Below are 24,294 nucleotides of genomic sequence, written 5' to 3'. Positions count from 1 at the left end.
TGCATACAGTGAGACAACGAATTTGACTGGATCTGTACTGTTGGAACTCAACCAGGAGTTGGGAGGGGTGCAAGTTGTAGCACTCCAAAATCTCATGACTATAGACTATCTATGGTTAAAAGAACATATGGCATGTGAACAGATCCCAGAAATGGGCTGCTTTAATGTGTCTGATGGTCCAAGTACAGTTGGACAATATCCATCATATCATAGATAAATTTGCACAAATGCCTAGGGTGCCTAAATGGTTTTCTTGGCTTCACTGGAGATGGATGGTAATTATAGATTTGCTTTGTTTATGTCACCGTAGTCCTATTATTTTAATATGTGTGTGCAAATTAGTTAGTAGTTTAAAACCTATACATACTTAAGGTACTCTACAAGAAGATATGTCAAAGAAATAATCAATCCTCCCATGTTTCCTTCATATGCTACATCTATAGCTTTTCTTCTTCCTTCCTAATTACAACCCTTAAATAGAATTCGTGCCTCAGATCGAATTTACTGAGTATCATAATTCCTCCAGGTGGTAAAGATACCTCGAGACAAGTGCTGGGCATAGAAGCCACAGGGCATAAATCTGCAAAGAAGTAAAAAGCTAACCTTTTCAAACAATATGGCTTCTCTCTCACTTACCAACTTTACATTTCCCTGTATGGCCGCGGAAGATGACTGGTTAGCCAGAGACGGGTAAGATTCCTCAAGGGAGGAACAACCTAAGACAGGCACAGTCGCAGGGGGGCCATCAGGTGAGAATTTGGAGATCAACAGAGGTGAGGCTCAGAACCTCACCCCCCCTGCTTTGAGAGAAATCTTCTGCATCCGTGGATGTCTTGCTGCCCTTGTCTAGCCTGGGTTAATACTTAGTCCATAGGCACACACCTTATCATCTGATCATCTACATTTGCCTTCTTACAGCACTAAACTATGTTTTCTACCTTTATCTTGCATCTACCTACCACTTCAGCATTTTATTAAAAATAAAAAAAAAAATAATAATAATAGGAGAAATGTGGGATCAACATATAAATCAAGTACAAAAATCAAACAAATATTCATATTTGACCTGATTGTTTATAGGTCATAATGCATGATCAAAACCGAAAGTTTCTGTGATGAATGCCCTTGTACTGTTCACCATGTAAGAATTTATTCACTCTGTAAGAATTCGTTCACCATGTAAGAACTTGTTCGTTATGCTTCAGAAGATTGGAGACTGACGAGAATTAGGCTTAAGATGGATTAATGATTGTACATTGAGCGTTGACCCCCCTATACTGAATTTTATTGTTGTTAACAACCATTTGATCAATATATATGAGAGATGCCCTCTCAAAAAAAAAAAATCCGAATTGCAAAAAAAAAATATATATATATATAATGTTTTGGGAGTTTTCTGCTGCTCTACTCACGCCGCCATCTTGGCTCCGCCTCTTGTCTTTTTAACTGGAAACAAAATTCTAGTTTTGATGTGTACTTGATCCCGAGACTCATTTGCTTTAATTTTATATAGCATGACCATATTAAATTCTTCCACAAACTTTCTACAATCTTCTTTTTACATTTAGAATTCTCCCTCTAAATAAACAGCTGTTCTTTAGAAGAAAGTTACTTTCTTTTATCAAAAGATACAGTCTTTAGCACGCAGAAATGTTTTCCTTATTACTTTAAGTAGTTATAATTAGAACTCAAAACCATTAGGTACCATAATTTTTAGAAAACACTGAGAAGCAGGTTTTGTAAACTGTTACACTAGCATTCTTTGGATTGACAAATTTACGAACATTTTATAATTTCTGTAACCATGAGCTTTACAGCACAATCTCTCACTAAGCACAAAGTATGTCTTCTTAACTTAGCAAAACTTTAAGGTTTTAGGCTACCACAAAGATTCTGAGGCTGTAAGTAGGTATACACACTGTAACACACAATTATTAAGGTGTTCACTTGCCACGCTTTTTTAGTTCACTCATTCCTAACCACTATGCTAGATTACTTACAAAACCTTTACTGAATATTAGACAAAGTCAAGCCTCTAAGCATTTTATTATTGAAAGATTTAGCCGATAATATCAGCTTAAATGACTTTAGGTAAACTTAGGCAGCTGATAACCATAAGGACATGTCTGTTTCAATTCAACTTAAATTAGCATTAATGCTTAATATTTTCTATTAGAATTTTGTGGAAATTTTAGAATGTCCAATTTTCACAAGCGCTTGTCTTTAAATCAATTTTATTAATACCATCTGGAGGTAGAAAAATCTTTCATTTACACGCTTAGACACACAAACATACAGATTGAGACATAATGACTACAGTTAGCAACACTTTTCATAAAAGAACATATACACGGACAGATAAACTCATACAGAGATTTGAGTTACTGATATCCAATTGCCTTTCCTTTTAGCTTATTTGACTAAAAGTATCTCAGTTTTCAAGAATACACTCTACGGGTGAGCAGTTTACATAACTGGGTTAAGGTTTAGATGGCCCCCGACTAACAGGGCCGATGAAGGCTCTGAACTGATAGGGACTGTGTGTGTCCAGGGGACTGGAAATGAAATCCAAGGACAATTCTAGCACCAGTCATTTAAAGCCAGGCTGTATTGCAGAAGATACATTTCTTCTGTTTCAAGGAGTCTAGTTTAAAACCTCCCAATTTTTGAAGATAATGAACTCAATATTTAGGATAGATTTCCACCAAAATAATTTAGAAAACCAGCTCCATATTAAAGTAGTTCACGGGACTTTTGACTATTTTCCTTCCTTGCATTAAAATAAATTTAGCTGCATAACCTTATATTGTATACTTTTCTCCCGGGCCAAGCCTTTCTATTAGAGAGTTTGTATTGAGGCCAGGCTTGTGTGCAGAAGATAAAGCACTTTTTCAGGGTCTGGGGATCAAAATTGCTCCCAGTTCTTTAAAATGCAAGCCAGAGGCATGTCTGGCTTTAACTTAAAGAGGAAGCCCCCACCTGGAATAGAGAAAGACAGGTGTGCGACACCTGGTTGGCCTTTTCTCTGTGTGAGGGCTTCTCCTCACCTTGGAGCCTGGGTGACAGTGGTCAATCACCTCCTCTGCCAGGCCTACTGGACTTAACCACTCCTTACCAGCGTGGCCTGTATCTTGCCTTGATTCCCCTCTTGGTTTCCCACTAAGCAAGGGTTGCCTCGGAACTCTGGATTTAGTGGGACCTTACCAGTATGCTCTTACTTTACACCTTCTGGTAGTCCTGATCCAGACCCTAGTTTCTCTGCATGGGCTTCAGCATAGTCCACTTGGGCTGCCGGTAAGGAAATGCCTAGCTCCAGGAAGACTGCCTCCAAGGAAGAGAGATCAATAGAATAGAGCCATGGCTGGAATTTAAACTGGGCCATTTACATGTACAGTTATGGAGGGGGCTGTCTATATTCAAACACCAGTTTCTGCCACTGCCTGGGATTTAGCTATTCACCCACTATAACAAATCTGATCTGTGAAACAAGAGGTTGGGGGGTTATCTGGCACTCTCCCATAGGGAGCAACCTAGCCGGAGGTTTACCCAGTGCCATGGGATCAATTGGCTGGAGCTGAGATCCAGGACCATGGTCTTCTAGTCCGGTCTTCCGTCCGAGTCCACAGATTAGGATAGGAAAGTAGGAAATCCGCTCAGCCACTCTCCAACATTCCCATCTGTCTGGAGGCGGGGCTAAAGGAGTGGCAGACACCCGGAAACCTCTCACCTGAGAATTAAGACTGGTAGCCAACGCTAATCGTGTTTTAAGTGGCTAACAGGTGCCCAGACACATTTTTATGACATAGAAAGTACAGCATTTAGTCAGGAATAAGAGCAAAGCATAGGTCTCCTACCTTGCAGTGGTGGGCATTGGGTTCCATGAAATTGATGAAGTTAGGAGAGAGTTAGGAACACCCCCTGACTCACTGAGGCCAGGGCGGCCTGAAGAAGCAGGCTGGAAGTCAGAGACAGAGAAAGAGACACTCCTCACGGATACCCAGTTGGGCTGTCGGGGTCTGATTCCAGACACGTGGACCTTTGGGAAGCCGCTGAAGTGCAGCCTCAGCCTAGACTCCTGGACTTGCCCACGGCTTTCCTCAGTCCCTCGCATCCAAGGAGATGCATTGGAAAGGGAATCCTGGCCTCCACTCAGCTGACTTTCCCAGCTCCCAAGGGAGATGGGGGATCCACTGAGGGAGACACAGGGGAACCTTTTGCTTGAGACTTTGAGATTGGCAGCCAGGCTAGTCCCATTTAAGTGGCTGACAAGTGCCTAATTTTGTGTGCCATAGATGGCTTCCTTCTATAAGGACAGTGAAAGAAAAGGCAGGCTTGGATGCCAATACTCACCTCTGAAGTTATCCCGGATGAGCACCTAAAGATGATGCCGGGGTTCTTGTTCACGAAGCCGAAGAATGAGCTTCACAAACAGTCAAGGTAGGAGAGCAAGGTACAGGCTTTTATTTAGAAATAAAGTGAGAGAATAGAGCTCCTGGGTCATGCCAGGAGGGGACAAAAGAGCCCAGAGTGGTGTGTTGTCTAGGGAGTTTTATAGGCAGTTGAGGATTTTTTGAGAACATGAAAAAATCTCAGGGGTGTGGACTTGCATCACCTGCCCTGTCCTCAAGGTGGGCTGAGTCGTAGTCTGATTGCTAGGACTGACAGTGGAGTCAGGGGTTATGCTGATACCCTTGCAGAACACTCAAACATTCCAGGCCACGTTGCTCCTGGCTTTTGACCTTTAACTGATCTCAGTGAAGATGTCTATATTCTTAGGTATCTTTCCCTAGAGAATTAGTGTGACGTTGACTTTGCATAATGCTTAGCACAGAGTTTCAATAGGGACTTCTTTGCCCATTGTTACATTGCTCTGAGTGTAAATATTCTGCCCTGCTTTTCTTGGAGGCCCTCACCCTACTCTGACTACACCCACCGTTCTTGTCTCAATATGTTCATGCAGGGCATTTTTTTTTTAAAGTTTATCCAGCAATTCTAATGTCAGCCAGAGTTGGGAATCACTACTCTAACACTCTTACGAAACAAAAAAAATTGGTTAAAATGCATAACATAAGAAAAGTGCAGGAACATGGAGATTAAATTAAAAATCAAAGGGCTTACCCTTTGCTTTCTGATGTCATTTACCTCTTGAAAAGTTCATAGTTTACTAATATTTGAACTTATATAATTTACTGTATCCATTAAGCAGTTAATAAAAAACACAAAACAAGGCCTACAAAGATCTGTTACTTATCTAGAATCATCTGGTGTAACAGTATTTTCCAGTGAATGAAGCCTGTTGGGTTTCACCCATAAACCAATGCAGAAACAATCACAGGGCCCCACAGGTAAAGAGTGAGAACTTCTGGGTCTAATTTCCTGCATTCTAGTCCAAGAAATGAGAGGAAAGGGAGAGAAATGTGTGTCCATGGGAACAAGCACTCTTGCAGTAAAGGATAGTATTTATTAATTTACTTTTCACTCAATATTTCAAAGATAAAGCAATATAAAAATGTGGGCCCAAGGAAAGCTGGTTTTTGGGAATTTGTATCTTCAAATTTTTACTGGTATAACAGTTCTTCAAGGCTGGAGGTACTCAAAGACAGTCATGAAAAATAGGAAGAAAAATTTTATTTCAGGTTCAGTGGTATGCATGCTACAGCAAAGGCTGGTTATAGCAGTTTCATTTCAAACCTGCACTGATGTATAAATTAGACATTATTTGACAATGATTAATTTCTGCTAAAATGTAGATTCAACCCAACATTATGCCAATTTTTACATTTGTTGTAGATCCAGTTTTAATACTAAAAGTTACATTTAATCATCAAAAAATGAGAATAACCTTATAGCTACTACTAAGGTAATCAGCTATGATATTAATTCCTCAATATTGCTATGAGAACATACCCCTAGGTTGTTCAGAGAAATTCAAAACTCATCCAAATGTATTATTTAACAGGAATTCTTCATCTAAGGCAAAATCGAGCTGAAATAACCAGGCGAGGAGGCTACAAAGGAGCCAAAAGTTTAATAGGGCACAATCCTGGGCGATGTTCGCTGGTCTGGTTAGTCACAGGCTGGAAAAGTCATGTCCAGCAGGGCAGGCAGTGAGTTTATAAAGAAGTTAGGGGGAGGGAGAGCATAGGTTTACAGTGGCCTGAGGATTGGCTAACCTAAGGCACCTTTTCCAGGTTGGGAGGGGGCAGCAGCTGGGGATTGTGGCACATCATCAGGCCGGAATCTGTTGGTCTCTTTCCTTTACTAGGCCAGGGTTGGGGGCTTTGCTGCTCCCTATCCTCATTTGGTGAGGGCTGAGCTTGTCTGACGTGCTCACCCCTCCCTCCAGTGCCTCCAGCCTTACACTTCAGTGATCATTGACTGTTGGCTTGATTGTCACTCTTCTTATTTGACCCCAACCAATTAAACGCCAGTGTTTTTCAAGTATTCGGCTAAGGGGAATTTTTTCTCCCACTTCTGTGCACGCAGGATTAGTCAATACGATTTTGCCGAAATCAGCCTTGACTGTACTGACTCTTCCTCCTGTCAACAGGGATCCTATGTTCACCATGAGCACTTCGTTCTTAGACAGCTTTTGCACCTTTGCTGCTTTCTTATCTCCTCCAGTGCGTACACCTAGAAGGTGTCTAAGTAGGAAATAGGAGATTTCCAACTCTGTGAAGATCTCAGGTAAAGGTCCAACTGCACCAAGTACAGCGTGGTGCAGCATGATGGCTCAGCACTACAGGAATAGAGGTGTCCCAGACCATCGGGTTAATTCCGGTCGACGGTACAGGAGGGTCTGTGGAGGGCTCAGGGCCACAACTTATACTGGCTAGGGCAATGAGTGAACTCGGTTGGGGATGACTAAACGGCAGGGAGATAGAGGCACCAAGCTTGGATAGGAGATCCCTCCGTAACAAAGGGATGGGACAGGATGGGATGACCAGAAATGAGTGGGTAAGAGTATGGCCCTCAAATGTGCAGGCTACTGGACCTGTCTCTAGAGTCTCAGGGTATTCCTATGACACCCATGGCCAAGACCTGGGAAGGATGTAAACACCCGTGAAAGGAAGGGAAAACAGTAGGTAGCCCCCATGTCTACCAAAAAGGAGATGGACTTACCCGCTACCCACAGTGTGGCCCTGGGCTCAGCAAGGGTGATAGGGGTGTTCGAGTCCAGGCAGCTTCAGTCTTCGAGCAGGTCTGGAGGGGAGTCCCTCAGGGGGGCCTGCCTCCAGTGAGACTCTGTCATGGGGGGACGACCTTCCCCAACCGGGTACTCTACCTTCCAGTGACCTCTCTTACCGCAAACTGGGCAGGGTTTAGTCGGCTTATTGGTCGGGTTGGGGCATCTCTTTGCCCAATGGCCCTCTTGGCTGCACTGGAAGCAAGATCCTGGAGGCTCACGAGCTTTGGACCGGTATTTGGTGTGATGAGACCCCTGTCCTGCTGGCCGTAGGGCTGCCGTGAAGGCTTGGGTCCGGGATGCTATCTTCCTCTCATGTTCTTCATCACAGGTATTAAAGACTTTAAAGGCCATGGTTACCAGGTCACGGAGTGGAGTCTGGGTCCCCTTTTCTGCCTTTTTTAACATGTCTTATGTCTGGGGCTGACTGGGTAACAAAATGAGTAGCCAACACTGTGGACCCCAACGATGAGTTGGGGTCGAGGCAGTTATGTATGAAGAGAGCCTTGGTGAGCCGGTTAAGAAAACAGGCTGGGTTCTCATCAGGTCTCTGAGTAATCTCTCTCAGCTTATCATAATTAATGGCCTTTTGAGCCATCTTATTCATACCTGCCAGTAAATACTGGAGCATTTGGTCCTGCTGAGTTCCCCCATCATGGGTATTATAGTCCCATTGGGGTTTCGTGAGAGGACCTGCCTCCATCCCAATTGGCTTGGCCTGATCTGTGTTATGTGCCTTGTTTGCACAATGTTGGGTGGCTGAGGTAACATGGTCATATTCCTCAGAGGTAAGAGCGGAGGTTAGGATAACATATATATCATGCCAGATAAGTTTGTAGGCCGGAGTTAGATAGTCAAACTCTTTGGTATAAACTGTGGGGTTAGAGGAAAAAGAGCCCAGGTGCTTCTCAATCTGGGATAGTTCTCCTAGGGAAAAAGGGATGTGAACCTGGGCAACCCCTTCTGCCCCCACAACCTCTCAGAGAGGGGCTACTAGTTGGGCCTTTGTTTGGGGCAGCCGGTGGGCCTTGGATCTGGTGACCAAAGGGCTAGACTAACTGGGCGCTAAGGGCAGCATGGGCACCTAAGATGGTGGCGGGGTGGGAACAGGAAGTGAAGGACAAGATGGAGGTGACACCGGAAGAGGAGGATACAAATGGCAAACGGCAGGTGTGAGGCGGGTGTTGGGTCGGAGAGGAAGGAGGCAGGTTTGTGCTGGGAGGAGTCTTGTCCGTAGCTTCTGGAACCAGAGGGTGGGAGGAGCCTGTTCCAGTGGGGAAAGAGGGCGGTGAAGGTGGAAGGAGATGGGGAGGGGTTGGCACGGACAGCAGAAGAGGAGAGGAGCAGGAAGATGGCATGGTTGAGAATGAAGGACCTAAAGATGGTGGCGATGCTGGTGAGGACAAAGGACTTAAAGACGGTGGTGACACGTGTGAGGACAAAAAACTTAAAGATGGCGGCAGCATGGGTGAGGACAAAGACTTAAAGATGGCGGCGGAGAGAGGGGGAGGGTATTGCAAGCTGAGGGAAGTGGGTGACCGAGGTCCTCCGGTGGATCTGAAAAGGAGGATGGACTGGGCAGAGTAAGAGGCTGGCAATCCTTTACTAGAGATTGGGCCAGGAGAACCTGGGTCTTTGAACACTTAATGTAAAGGTCTGGGTGGGAGCGCAATGTCCAAAAGGCCTGGACATATGGGACATCAGACCACTTCCCAGTTTGGTGACAGAAATTAGTTAGGTTGGTGAGGAGGCTAAAATCAAAAGTCCCCTCTGAGGGCCAGTGAGATTGATTGTCTAGAGGATACTGGGGCCAAGTCTGAGAACAGAGTTGGACCAGTTTCCATTTACGGATCTCCTCTACTATATCTAGGGTCACCAGAATGGATATGAGACACCACAGAGGGGTCTGAGCCTCCAGTTTAGAGGACTGTTTCCCTATGTCTGTTACCCATTTCCCGGAGCCCCTAAACCTGTGAGCCCAGTGTCCCAAACTCACTCAGATCAGAAGGAGACAACGAAGTAATGTACTCTTCCCTGGAGATCTGGGAGCCCGGATGAGGACATCTCCTCTATCTTGGCTGCCTCCAGCCTTACACTTCAGTGATCATCTACTGTTGGCTTGATTGTCACTCCTCTTCTTATTTGACCCCAACCAATTAAACGCCAGTGTTTTTCAAGTATTCGGCTAAGGGGAATTTTTTCTCCCACATCTGTGCACGCGGGATTAGTCAATACGATTTTGCCGAAATCAGCCTTGACTATACTGACTCTTCCTCCTGTCAACAGGGATCCTATGTTCACCATGAGCACTTCATTCTTAGACAGCTTTTGCACCTTTGCTGCTTTCTTATCTCCTTCAGTGTGTACACCTAGAAGGTGTCTAAGTAGGAAATAGGAGATTTCCAGCTCTGAAGATCTCAGGTAAGGGTGCAACTGCACCAAGTACCTGCCCTACCATTTTGTCTGCCCTGAAGGAAATGGGGTCAATTTTTGTCCCAAGTCCAATAAGACCTCCTGGAGCAGCATAGTGGACATCATTATGCTCAGCAAAAAGGGACACAATTTTGGAAAAGATTGGTTTACACATGAGTTTTCCTTCACTGTATTTGGAAACAATGCCAGGTCTGACTTCAATCTCCTGGCCCACCTTTAAAACTCCTTTTAGAATACTACCACCAGCTACACCACCCTTAATGTCATCAACTTCACAGCCAGGTTTATTGACATCAAAGGACTGGATAACAATAAGTCGGGGCTCTGAAGTAAAGTTCCTTGTGGGTACTGGAATTTTCTTCACTAGGTATTCACAGACAACTTCAATGTTGTATTTCAGCTGAGGAGAAATTGGAATGATAGGAGTACCTTCTGTTACTGTACTTTGTACAAACCCAAGAATCATTTCATACTGTTCTTTAGCTTGACTTTCTTTTACCAAGTCTATTTTATTTTGTAGAAACAAAATACGCTTCAGTTTCATGATTTCTATGGCAGGCATTGCCCCGGCTGGTGGGGAGTTCAACAAGGGCTCGAGGGGAAGTTAACCTGGATGAGAGACAAACCAGACACAAAGAAGGAGACCAAGTTGAAAGTCTGATCAAGGTCTCAAGGTTTATTCTTACAAAGTAGATTATATAGGAGCTAGGAGGGGGAAACAGCCCCAGCTGAAGTGGCAAGGATTATCTAGGTTGCTAGGATACCTAACTGAAGAATGTTCTCTGGAAAAGATCATGGGTGGGGGATTTCTGAGAAAAGACAAAATGTTTTACTAAGGAGGAGATGTTATCACAGCAGCTGCTTAATCTCTATCCCAGTGGTCTAATCGCAAGCTGGATCAATTGATCTTTTGTAAACGGGGCAGGCTTGAGAAACTAGAGACCTAGGCGAAAAGGGCGAGACCATTGTTTCTATGGCCTACGGCTCCCAACATCTCCCTTCTTTTATACAAAAGAGGGGGAGGCCCGCTATTTAGCAGTGGGCATTAACCAATTGGGGGAGTAGTGACCTGGCTCCTCCGAGACTCCCCATTGATGGGGGTCAACGTTGGCCCTTGGTATCTTTTGTGGAGGGGAGGAAGGGTGTATTTATTTTAGATACCAACCTCCATGCAAGCCAGGTTTTTCTCTCAGGGAATTCAGAGGCGGTTCATGGACCTTCCCTTGCGATGCTTAGCTTCGCACCCACATTGGTGCCCATATCGCACTTTATCGTGAGCCGATATGCATAGGTCTGAATCCTATGCAGCTTCTAAAGGAGGGGAGTCATCTGGTACATCATAGCCTTGGTCCACCAGGTCAAGCTGGTGATAGTGGGCTTGTATCAGTTTGCCGAGGGCAGTATTGATCTGTTCTCTAATGAAGGTGGTAATTCTCCGGAAGGCCCAAGGGCCAAGGGAGAGCACAAGCATGAGACTAAGGAAGAGTCCTAGTATAGGGAGAAGATAAGGAAGAAACCCACTCATCCCAGTCCATAGGGGATTTTCAAACAGTTTTTTCTTTCATTGCACGAGATCTTCTTGGAGTCTTTTTATTTTGTCACGAACTACTCCGGACTTGTTTGCGTAGAAGCAGCATTTCTCTTCTAAGGCTAAGCAGATGCCGCCTTGTTCCGTGGTGAGAAGGTCTAGGCCACGCCTGTTCTGTAAGAATACTTCTGCAAGGGAATCTATTTGGTCTTGAAGATCTTGTAAGGTTCCTGAAACAGCTTCAATATCATTAATCAATTGATGGGATAGTTGATTATATTTGTGTATGGCAACGCCCATTCCTGCGGTACCGGTCGCCAGACTGCCTGTGACTCCAAGAGCGATTAACAGAGGAAGGACAGTAACTGCTCTTTTTATGCCTTACGGGGTAGTAATCAAAGGTTGGCAAAGGGACCGGTTCTTTTCCGTCAACTAAGGATATATCAGGTAAAGGGCTAGCAGTGGTGCACTGCCCTGTCCAGTTGGTGGGTAGAGAGGTGTATGCCATGTTAGTCCCACAAACAAAGATTTGGTCTTTGGGGGGGCATAGGACACTGTTTGTAACATTAATGACAAGAATTTCTGAGCAGTGGCTGAAAGAAATGTTCCCTAGGTCAATATCATAGGAATTATTTTGAAATCTTGGTACAAGCAGGTTATGTTATCTAATGATACTGGTTGCACTTTAAAAGGAGAGGAAAGTGAGCAATTGTTATTATTTTGGAGATTTTGTGTGATACTGGGTGTGAGAATAGCTAGAGGCATGGGTGTTCCCCAAGGCAGACAAAGCCAACAATTGGGATGCAAGGTCAGGGTTGGTAAGATTAAGGAGTTTGTGAGTTTCTTCAAGCAGGTTGCTCATAGGTGAATTAAGATAGATTCCTCTGGGTTTTGGGAGAGCCAGGGGGTGATAAAGAGGAAAGGAGTCTTGTATGATTTTCTCTATTCGTTTTTGAACATACTGCTCAGGAGCCTTATCTGTTTGGCCTCCTCCATCAGATACGTGGATTGGCGCCGTGGTTTTCCAGCAGACATTATTACCTACCTCTCCTCTGCAGGAGGCTTACACAAGCGAGTTTGTGTCATCAATTTTTCCTAACATCCTTTTTAGCAGAATGGCTTGGTAATATGTTTTCCCATTATACTTACATAGATGGCTATCTGTATAACAGCTGGAATGCATTTGATCGTAAACTACAAGTGATGTGCGTTCGAAACATTTACAAGGAGAGCCATCCAGAGATGGCCTAACCTTTTTTACACATTTCCAGTTTCGTTGTTGCCAACCTCCAGCAAAATGGCCTTTGGCAGTGAGATAAGCTGTTTTATCTCCACAATCTATAGGCCCCTTGGCGGTAATTTGGGAGGTAAACTTAGGTGGCACATTTATGATTTCTTTACAATCACAAGGTTCCCCAAACAATTGTTTATAAAGTTGAGCTCTTGAAGGTGGTGGCTGAAAACCCCCTAAGCAATGATTAATCAACAAAGGGCTTACTTGGAAGAGGAGGAGAAAAGGGCTGGTGGGCTTCATTTGTGGGCAGAGTTTATTCTAAAGGAAGCAATTAAGCCAGGCAAACACGCCGATGAGGAGCCGGTAGAGAATTATGAGGATTGCTTGCTGCCAAGGCGTCCACTGCTGGGGGGTGGAGGCGGCGAGTCCTATGCCTAAGATAAAGGCAAGGACTAAACCGGCAGCCAGAATTTATGGAGAGAAGAAGAAAAAGGATGTTTCAGGGGGTGTCACCACCCTGGACAGTTGGATAAGATTTTTAAAAATCTTCTGGTAAATCTATTGGTTTAATCAAACGCTCTGGCAGCCAGCGAGCAGCACTTTCTTTGGTGTTGAAAACACAGGCAGATCCCCGGCCCCATATGAGTATGGGGTAGGGGCCATTCCAATGGGAAGTAAGGGGGTCTCTCCACATGACAGTGGCATAATTTTTATCAGTTTGTGGGTGCCAAAGGCAATCAGCTGCAGATTTGCCATGAGCGTCCAAAGTTAGAAAATTAAGAACAAACAAGGCATGATGAAGAATATTTCTTGGAGAACCTTTCATGGGATATAAATCCCCCATTTTTAATTTGTGGAAGGTATGTTTAATAGTTAGATGGGCTTGTTCGACAATCCCTTGACCCTGGGGATTGTATGGTATGCCTGTAACATGCTTAATTTGTAATTGGTGACAAAATTCTTGGAATTTTTTCCCAGTATATCCAGGACCATTATTAGTCTTGATAATCTCAGGTTTTCCCATGACACTAAGACAATTGAGTACATGAGCAATAATATTTTTTGAAGCTTCTCCAACATGGAGGCTGGCAAAAATAAATCCACTAAAGGTATCTACAGTAACGTGAAGATATTTAAGATTTCCGAATGAGGGGACATGTGTTACATCCATTTGCCAGATCTCATTGGGAACTAGGCCCCTAGGGTTCACACCCAAGTGAGGAACAGGCAGGAGAGTAACACAATTTGCACATTGTTTAACAATCTGATGGGCTTGTTCTCTAGTAATTTTAAAAAGAAGACATAAGGTTTGAGCGTTAAGGTGGTGTAAAGAGTGAGCTTCTTTGGCTTGAGCCACAGGATCGAGCTCAGCGAGAAGGGCAAGTTGGGTAGCTTTATCAGTCACAGCATTGCCTGTGGCTAGAGGTCCAGGAAGACCAGAATGGGCACAAATATGGCTTATATAAAAGGGATGTTGCCTGGAATGTATGCACTGCTGGATGGAAAAAAACAGAGGGGTGGCATTTGTAGTGGGTTTTATATAGGGCACAGTCTCTAAAAGGGGAATGGATTGAGCAATATAAGCACTGTCAGTGTATAGGTTAAATGGAGTATTTGGGAGTTGTTGAAAAACTTGTAAAACAGCAAAGAGTTCAACCAATTGAGCAGAGTGGAATGGGGATTGTAGGGAAGTGGTTTGATTATCTATGGTGAAGTCTGCCACTCCGTTGGAGGAGCCATCGGTGAAAACTAGGGGGGCATGAGGAAGGGGTTGGGAGGAGGTCAGTGTAGGGAAAACAAATGGTTGGGTCCTTAGAAAATGGCGAAGCTTGTTAGCAGGGTAATGATTGTCAAGGGCTCCCTGGAAAGAGGTGCAGGATGTTGCCCATTCATCGTCATTCTCTATCAACCACTGGATTTGGGTAGGGGAATAGGGTAGGACAATTTTGTTGGCGTCTTTACCAAATATTTTCCTGCTGTGGTTGCGTACGATTTTTATCAGCTCAGCCACCCAGGAGGTATAGGGGATAAGGACTTTGGGTGGCGAGGCAGGTAAATGGACCCAAAAAAGGGGCCCCTCTTGCCAGAACACTCCAGTGGGTGTAAAATCAGTAGCACAAATGACTAGGAGAAGAGGCTTCTCATAAGAGATAAAGGTGACCCTTTGGTTTAGAATTGCGGCTTCCACTGCCTTTAGGGCTTCTAGGGTGGGGGCTGTTAATGAGCGACTGGAAGTAGGATCTGGGTCCTCTTTAAGAATATCAAACAAGGGTTTAAGCTCTCCAGTTGTTAGCTTGAGATAAGGTCTGAGCCAATTGATATCTCCTAGAAGTTTTTGGAAATCATTTAAAGTTTTTAAGCAATTGGTTCTAAGTTGAACCTTTTGTGAAAGAATCTTATTATGAAAGAGGTCAAAGCCTAAAAACAAGTAAGGGGGTTTTAATTGAATTTTATCGGGGGCTATCTGAAGACCAGCTCTGATAAGGGCCCTAGAAAGCTCTTGGAAATAAGCAAGGAGTTCAGTGGGGTTAGGACCAGCCATGAGGAGGTCATCCATGTAATGAATTAAATATGTAGAAGGCCGTCTTTGCCTAAATGGGTCTATAATTTGAGCTACAAATTTTTGGCACAGCGTAGGGCTGTTTGCCATTCCTTGGGGCAGAACTTTCCAGTGGAATCTTGGCATAGGGCCTTTAAAATTAATCACCGGCAAACTAAATGCAAAATGCTTGAGGTCTTTAGGATGTAGGGGAATTGTGAAAAAGCAATCTTTTAGGTCAATAATGATTTTACAATATCCCGCAGGAATCGCCACAGGAGTGGGGAGGCCTGGTTGAAGGGTCCCCATAGGTATCATAGCTTTATTGATTTCTCTAAGATCTTGAAGTAACCTCCATTTTCCTGATTTTTTTCTTTATGACAAAAATAGGAGTATTCCAGGGAGAGGCGGTGGGCTCGATATGGCCTGCAGCAAGTTGTTCCTGTACTAACATTGTGGCTGCAGCCAGTTTTTCAGAAGTTAAGGGCCATTGATCAACCCATACAGGCTCAGTTGTTTTCCAGGATATTTTATCTGCATGGGGTACAGGTATGTCAGCAGCTGTTAGGTAAATTTTCATAGCCAATTCCAGCACGATCAGTTTTTATGGTGACCCGGACCGGCTCTTTTGAGCCCTGAGAGTGTTTGCCCAACCCTTGCCCAGGGTGAAAGCCTTGATTGAGCATCTGGTGAGTGACTAGTTCATTAGGGCTGCACATAATGAGCTTCACTTGAGAGAGAATATCTCTGCCCCAGAGGCTGATAGGTAGGCCTGCAACCACGTAGGGCTGGACATTACCGTGATTGCCTTCTTCATCTTCCCATTGAATAACTTCGGAGCTTTGTAGGGGGTTGGAGGTTTGTCCAATACCTCTAAGGTGAGTCATGGATGCGGTGAGAGGCCAAGATGAAGGCCAATCCTTACTGGAAATAATTGTGGCATCCGCGCCAGTATCTGTAAGACCTTCAAAGGTTTTTCCTTTTAATTTTAACTTAAGAAGGGGTCTTTTTTGAGTGATCTCTTGTGCCCAATAAACATCAGATGATCCAAACCCATGGGGCCTCTCTTTTGCTTATAGCAAGGATTTTTATCATCGAGGGGGAGTAATATTAATTGAGCAATCCGTTGGCCAGGGGAAATGGTAATTGGTCCCTGAAAGGCTGTAGCCATAATTTCAATTTCTCCAGTATAATCGTTGTCAGTGACTCCTGGAGAAATAGTGAGGCCCTGAATAGTGGAGCTGGCATGACCCAGAATAAGACCAAAGGTGCCTTGCGGCAAAGGGCCAAAAATCCCCATAGAAAGAATTTGAGTTCCCATTTCTGGGGTCAATATTGACTGGGAGGTGGAACAGAGGTCCAGTCCTGCGCTACCGGCGGTTGCTCGGGAGAGGATAGTGACGCTGGATTTTGGACTAACTGGGGGACGAACCTGATGACCCCAGGGTTCTGTCCCGGGTAGGTTTTGGGGCCCTGGGGTGGGCCCTGTATTAAGTTTCCCTGCTTCGGAGGCAGAGGGTTACCCTGTATGTCAGCCTTGGAGCGGCATTCGGAGGCCCAATGCTTACCCCGTTTGCATCGTGGGCACAGGGATGATGGGAGCGATTGTTCGGTCCTAGGGGCTGTGCACTCTCTTGAAAAATGACCTGGTTGCTTGCAATTAAAGCAAGTCTTGGGCCTGGCTCCCTGAGTAAAATCTTTAAGAGCTGCCCATATGGCTATTCCGATATTGCGAGAGGTTGGGTTGACATCGGCACAAAGTTTTATAAAATCAGAGACATTTTTGCCGCAGCGATGGGGATGCATAGCCACTTGACAAGCTGAGTTAGCATTTTCAAAAGCAAGATGTTTAATGAATTCATTATCTGTTTCCTCCCTTCCCATGAGGCATTCGGTGGCCTCTGTAAGGTGGCCTATGAATTCACTGTAAGGTTCCTGCAGCCCCTGTCTAACCTTGGCAAGAGAGGTGACGGCCAACCCTTTAGAAGGGAGGCTCTTCCAGGCCTTAAGGGCTGCATGTTGGATTTGTGTGAGTAAGCCTGGAGAAAACTTAGCCTGTTTTTCATTTGTGTCATAGGGGCGATTGCCCAGAAGTTTGTCTAATGTCCAGGATTTGGAAAGACTGCCGGCAGCCATATTGCGGCGGGCAGTATCCTGGCATCTTTCAGTGTAATCAGCTTTCCATAAGAGAAAGTCACCCCTTGTTAAGGTGGCTTTAGTTAACATGCCCCAATCATTAACTGTAAGTCAGTCTTCGCTTAGAGACTCTAACAATGAAATAGTGAAGGGGGCAACAGGGCCATATGAGGAAACAGCATTCTTTAAGTCTTTTATATTTTTAAATTTAAGGCGGCGGTACCACTGAGTCCTAATGGTTGAAGTTGCATTCTCGTCCTCTCCCTCAGTGTTTTCTGACTCAAGCTGGGCTATAGGCTCTTCTGCATCCATATCTCCCCCTTCTGATTCTCGTGGTTCAGCCTCATTTGACTCTCCCTCGGTCGGCTCTCCCTCGGTCGGTCTAGTTTGGGATCGGGTCACCGGGAAGACATGAAGGGTTTTACTTTTGGTTTTAACTTTCTGAACGTGGGGAGCAGAGGGGGAACTTATTTTTATTTTCTGAACAGGAGGGACATGGGGGGAGCTTATTTCTAAGTCAAGGTCATGTAATTGCCTAAGCAATTGGGATCTCTCCCTTTTGATCTGAAGCAGTGCCTTAAGGGACTGCGCCTCCCGACAGAGTTTAACAGTGGCTTGTCTAGTTATTTCTTCTAGATTGGGTTGAATACAGAAAGGGGGTGGTATGTTATAGGGCAGTGGACATGCACCTAAAGGTACTTGAGGGGGCCAATCAAGATTATGGTGCTTAGCGGCGGCGTCCTTTAGTTCGGCCTCCTCTTCAGGGGAGAGGGGATCATCATCAGGGCTGTTGGACTTGAGACCGCACAGGACTGGGTAAATAGATTTTGGGGGGGGCCGCTAGACGGCAGATCATTATTAACCTCGGGCATGGGAATGGAGACAGAGGGACAATTAGAGGCTGCGGAGGAGGGACGAAGGTCCTCGGGGATCTCCTTTTTGTGGAGAGAAGTCTGACTGGTTTTAAACTTTTCCTTCAGATAATTTTCACTATCATCAACAATCTTTGAAACATCTGGGTGACAGTGGCGGACCTGCAACACATCGTCTATGAGATTCCAATAAGAAAATGCCTGTGCTGGGACCTTCTCAGGGCCAAAGGAATGATAATAATCATTCAGGCAGTCGCCAACTCGGCGCCACCATTTTTCATCTATAGTTCCTTCCTGGGGGAACCATGGGCAGACATCCTCTAGCAAGATAAAGAATTTAACTAAATCTTTTTTCTTAACCTGTATTCCTCGTGTCTTGAGAGAAGCCTTAAGTCCCTTCACAAATAACTCATGCTTATTTAGTGTTTGCCCCATGATTGCGTCGCTTTCCTTACCTTGACTGATTTGTGTCACAGGCGGGCACTCCTGTGGTGATCTTCGTGCGGATCTTCACTCTCCAGCGGGGTGGCGATCCAAAGAAAGAAGGACGGCCGTCAATATGAGCGACGTCCAGATCAGGCTTCGTACCTCGAGCCCCACGTTGGGCGCCACTTGCCCCAGCCGGCGGGGAGTTCAACAAGGGCTCGAGGGGAAGTTAACCTGGATGAGAGACAAACCAGACACAAAGAAGGAGACCAAGTCGAAAGTCTGATCAAGGTCTCAAGGTTTATTCTTACAAGGTAGATTATATAGGAGCTAGGAGGGGGAAACAGCCCCAGCTGAAGTGGCAAGGATTATCTAGGTTGCTAGGATACCTAACTGAAGAATGTTCTCTGGAAAAGATCATGGGTGGGGGATTACTGAGAAAAGACAGAATGTTTTACTAAGGAGGAGATGTTATCACGGCAGCTGCTTAATCTCTATCCCAGCGGTCTAATCGCAAGCTGGGTCAATTGATCTTTCGTAAATGGGGCAGGCTTGAGAAACTAGAGACCTAGGCGAAAAGGGCGAGACCATTGTTTCTATGGCCTACGGCTCCCGACAAGGCATGTGTTCACAAGTCTGAGGCTGAGGAGAAGACTCATTACCAGCCATCAACAGAAGAGCTGCATCCATCATGGCTGCACCATTCAGCATAGTAGCCATCAAAATGTTATGGCCAGGACAGTCAGCAAAGGAAACATGTCTGACTGATTTGAAGTTCCCTTTGGTCCCTTGAATGTCTGTAGGAAACTCATCAGGTGTACTACTTCCACAGGATCTGTAACATTCTGGCCGAAAACAGCTTGAGTCATCAAGTTTATAAATCTTGGTATTAGCATATCCAAGTTGATTGTACTATTTCTTCGTAGTTCATTTTAGAACCTGACAGTGTGAACTCCTGAAAGAGCTTTTACAACTGTGGATTTCCCATGGGCTACCTGAGCAATTGTACCTATATTTATTGTGACTTGTCTGCTGATAACTTTGTGTGAAAGTGGATTCAACTTGGTAACATCCTGCGTGTCAGGTTTCCACGTTGTGACGACAGCGCACAGAGCCCCCTACCGGCGGACCCCGCCTCCCTGGGTGGGCCAAGCCACAGGATTTTTAACACCAAAAGCACTATGTTAATGAGAAATTGTTGAAGAATCAAGTTCTGTACCTAAGACAGAGCTTATATATACTTCGTATTTGAAGTGAAGTTAGTAAGATCATTGACTTGTAGTTAGGTGATTGCATTTAAAAACACCATTCCACATTGTAACCCTCATTTAAAAATACATTTGATTAGTATATATTTAGCCTGACTTTCTTTTACCAAATCTACTTTATTTTGTGGAATCAAAATATGCTTCAGTTTCCTGATTTCTATAGCAGTCAGGTGTTCAGAAGTCTGAGGCTGAGGACAAGACTCATTACCAGCTATCAACAGAAGAGCTGCATCCATCACGGCTGCACTGTTCAGCATAGTAGCCATCAAAATATCATGGCCAGGGAAGATTAAAGATGGCAGCATGAGAGGAGAGACAGAGGCTTCTTCCTAAAACTGGATACAATTAGAAAATATAATTGGTGCAGCTAATCCTGAGAGAGCAACAGGAAAGAGGATGGCGCCAGACTGCACACACCTGGAGAAAAACGCAGACCTCATCGAACGGGGTAACGTACCAAAGCTGTGGCTCAGTGGGACCGGAGCCCTGCCCCCACCACAGCTCAATGGTGGGAGGAGGAGAAACTGAGGAGGGAGGGAGTGGAAGGCTTGGGACTGCTGAATACCTAGCTCCGGAGATCTGTGCTGGGAGCACAAACCTACATTTCATGGTGCTTTCATCATACTCTTCTGATTACAGGGTTGGAAAGCTGGGACAGGCAGAGTTCCCGGGGAGACTGGGATTCCGCCTGCTTGTGGAAAGCAGGGATCCATATCCTGCTGCTCTGGGACAAAAGCTTATATCTGTGTGCTCGGCCCACTGGTTCAGGCAGTGGAGACAGGAACAGCAGCCAGGAAGCGGGGAACAGCTTTTTCCTCCCCCCCAGGCACCAATACCGCTCCCCTGCGACCCCCGACATTGCTTCAGGGACTGAACAGCTCCAGAGTAGAGCTTCTGGACACTAGAGGGCGCCATATACAAATATGAATGCCAAAGAAACCTGGTCCAGAGTAAAATTATTAATACAACTCCTGAGAAAGATTTAAATGATATCGACCTTGTGACTCTTCCTGAAAGGGAGTTCAAAATAAAAATCATCAACATGCTAATGGAGGTACGGAAAGAGATCCAAGAACTCAGGAATGAATTCAGGTTGGAGATCCAATTGCTGAAGAGCACGATGGAGGATATTAAAAGCAGGTTGGATACGGTGGAGGAGACGATAAATGAAATAGAAACTAGAGAGGAATACAAAGAAGCTGAGGCACAGGGAGAAAAAAGGATCTCTAAGAATGAAAGAATATTGAGAGAACTGTGTGACCAATCCAAATGGAACAATATTCGCATTGTAAGGATACCAGAAGAGGAAGAAGAGAGAGAAAGGGATAGAAAGTGTCTTTGAGGAGGTTGCTGAAAACTTCCCCAATCTGGGGAAGGAGATAGTCTCTCAGGCCATGGAGATCCACAGATCCCCCTACACAAGGGACCCAAGGAAGACAACACCAAGAAACATAGTAATTAAAATGGAAAAGATCAAGGACAAGGACAGACTGTTAAAAGCAGCCAGAGACAGAAATAAGATCACATATAAAGGAAAGCCCATCAGGCTAACATCAGACTTGTCAGCGGAAACCTTACAGGCCAGAAGGGAGTGGCATGATGTATTTAATGCCATGAAGCAGAAGGGCCTGGAACCAAGATTACTTTATCCATTAAGATTATCATTTAAATTTGAAGGAGGGATTAAACAATTTCCAGATAAGCAAAAGCTGAGAGAATTTACCTCCCAAAAACCATCTCTACAGTCTATTTTGGAGAGACTGCTATAGATGGAAGTGTTCCTAAGGTTGAATAGCTGTCACCAGAGCTAATAAAACCACAGTAAAGAAAGTAGAACAGCTAATTACTAAGGAAATGCAAAATTAAATTAACTATCCCCAAAGTCAATCAAGGGATAGACGAAAGTACACAATATGACACCTAATATATAAAGAATGGAGGAGGAAGAAAAAGGAGGAGAAACAGTAAAGAACCTTTACACTGTGTTTGTAACAGCATACTAATTGAGTTAAGTTAGACTCTTAGATAGTAAGGAAATTAACCTTGAACCTTTGGTAACCATGAATCTAAAGCCTGCAATGGCAATAAGTAAATACCTATGGATAATCACCCTAAATGTAAATGGACTGAATGCACCAATCAAAAGACATAGAGTCACTGAATGGATAAAAAAACAAGACCCATCTATATGCTGCTTATAAGAGACTCACCTCAAACCCAAAGACATGCACAGACTAAAAGTCAAGGGATGGAAAAAGATATTTCATGCAAACAACAGGGAGATAAAAGCAGGTGTTGCAGTACTAGTATCAGACAAAATCGACTTCAAAACAAAGAAAGTAACAAGAGATAAAGAAGGACATTACATAATGATAAAGGGGCCAGTCCAACCAGAGTGTATAACCATTATAAATATATATGCACCCAACACAGGGGCACCAGCACATGTGAAACAAATACTAACAACTAAAGGAGGAAGTAGAATGCAGTGCATTCATTTTAGGAGACTTCAACACACCATTCACTCCAAAAGATAGATCCACCAGACAGAAAAGAAGGAAAGACACAGAGGCACTGAACAACACACTAGAACATGGACCTAATAGACATCTACACAACTCTACATCTAAAAGCAATAGAATACACATTCTTCTCAAGTGCACATGGAACATTCTCCAGAATAGACCACATACTAGGCCACAAAAAGAGCCTCAGTAAATTCCAAATGATTGAAATCCTACCAACCAACTTTTCAGACCACAAAGGTATAAAACTAGAAATAAATTGTACAAAGAAAACAAAAAGGCCCACAAACACATGGAGGCTTAACAACATGCTCCTAAATAATTAATGGATCAATGACCAAATTAAAATACAGATCAAGCAATATATGGAAACAAATGACAACAGCACAAAGCCCCAATTTCTGTGGGATGCAGCGAAAGCAGTCTTAAGAGGGAAGTATATAGCAATCCAGGCATATTTAAAGAAGGAAGAACAAACCCAAATGAATAGTCTAACATCACAATTATTCAAATTGGAAAAAGAAGGACAAATGAGTCCCAAAGTCAGCAGGAGGGACATAATAAAGAGCAGAGAAGATATAAATAAAATTGAGAAGCATAAAACAATTGAAAAAATCAATGGACCAAGAGATGGTTCTTTGAGAAAATAAACAAAATAGATAAGCCTCCAGCTAGACTTATTCAGAGAAAAAGAGAATCAACACATATCAACAGAATCAGAAACAAGAAAGGAAAAATCACGACAGACCCCACAGAAATACAAAGGATTATTAGAGACTACTATGAAAACCTATATGCTAACAAGCTGGAAAACCTAGAAGACATGGACAACTTCCTAGAAAAATACAACCTTCCAAGACTGACCAAGGAAGAAACATAAAATCTAAACAATCCAATTACCAGCAAATACATTGAAGCAGTAATAAAAAAGCTACCCATGAAAAAAATCCCCAGGCCAGATGTATTTACCTCAGGTTTTTATCGGACATACAGAGAAGATATAATACCCATTCTCCTTAAAGTTTTCCAAGAAATAGAAGAGGAGGGAATACTCCCAAAGTCATTCTATGAAGCCAACATCATCCTAATACCAAAACTAGGCAAAGACCCCACCAAAAAAGAAAATTACAGACCAATATCCCTGATGAACGTAGATGCAAAAATACTCAACAAAATATTAGCAAGCCGATTTCAAAAATACATCAAAAGGATCATACACCATGACCAAGTGGGATTCATCCCAGGGATGCAAGGATGGTAAAACATTCGAAAATCCGTCAACATCATCCACCACATCAACAAAAAGAAGGACAAAAATCACACAATCATCTCCATAGGTGCTGAAAAATGCATTCGACAAAATTCCACATCCATTCATGATAAAAACTCTCAACAAAATGGGCATAGAGGGCAAGTACCTCAACATAATAATAAAGGCCATATACGATAAACCCACAGCCAACATCATACTGAACAGTGAAAAGCTGTAACCTTTTCCTCTGAGATCGGGAACATGACAGGGATGCCCATTCTCCCCACTGTTATTTAACATAGTACTGGAGGTCCTAGCCATGGCAATTAGACAAAACAAAGAAATACAAGGAATCTAAATTGGTAAAGAAGATAAACTGTCACTATTTGCAAATGACATGATATTGTACATAAAAAACCCTAAAGACTACACTCCAAAACTAATAGAACTGATATTGGAATACAGCAAAGTTGCAGGATACAAAATTAACACCCAGAAATCTGTGCCTTTCCTATACACTAACAGTGAACTAATAGAAAGAGAAATCAGGAAAACAATTCCATTCACAATTGCATCAAAAAGAATAAAATAGTTAGGAATAAACCTAACCAAAGAAGTGAAAGACCTATACCCTGAAAACTACAAGATGCTCTTAAGAGAAATTAAAGAGGACACTAACAAATGGTAACTCATCCCATGCTCTTGGCTAGGAAGAATTAATATCATCAAGATGGCCATCCTGCCCAAAGCAATATACAGATTTGATGCAGTCCATATCAAATTACCAACAGCATTCTTCAATGAACTGGAACAAATAGTTCAAAAATTCATATGGAAACACCAAAGACCCTGAATAACCAAAGCAATCCTGAGAAGGAAGAATAAAGTGGGGGGG

General features: G+C 43.8%; 1 long non-coding RNA gene and 1 pseudogene across 1 annotated transcript in view; one reads left to right on the top strand and one right to left on the bottom strand.

The window, feature by feature from the left end:
- LOC108397513 (uncharacterized) overlaps positions 1–24,294 on the top strand; it is a 79,984-nt gene that overhangs the window by 19,083 nt on the left and 36,607 nt on the right. The gene's annotated exons all lie outside the window — the stretch shown is intronic.
- LOC108397512 (eukaryotic translation initiation factor 2 subunit 3 pseudogene) lies at positions 8,185–14,063 on the bottom strand (annotated as a pseudogene).

This window comes from Manis javanica, chromosome X, assembly GCF_040802235.1.
Source record: "Manis javanica isolate MJ-LG chromosome X, MJ_LKY, whole genome shotgun sequence".
NCBI classification, from domain to species: Eukaryota; Metazoa; Chordata; class Mammalia; order Pholidota; family Manidae; genus Manis; species Manis javanica.
This window is presented reverse-complemented; position numbering and strand designations above follow the sequence as displayed.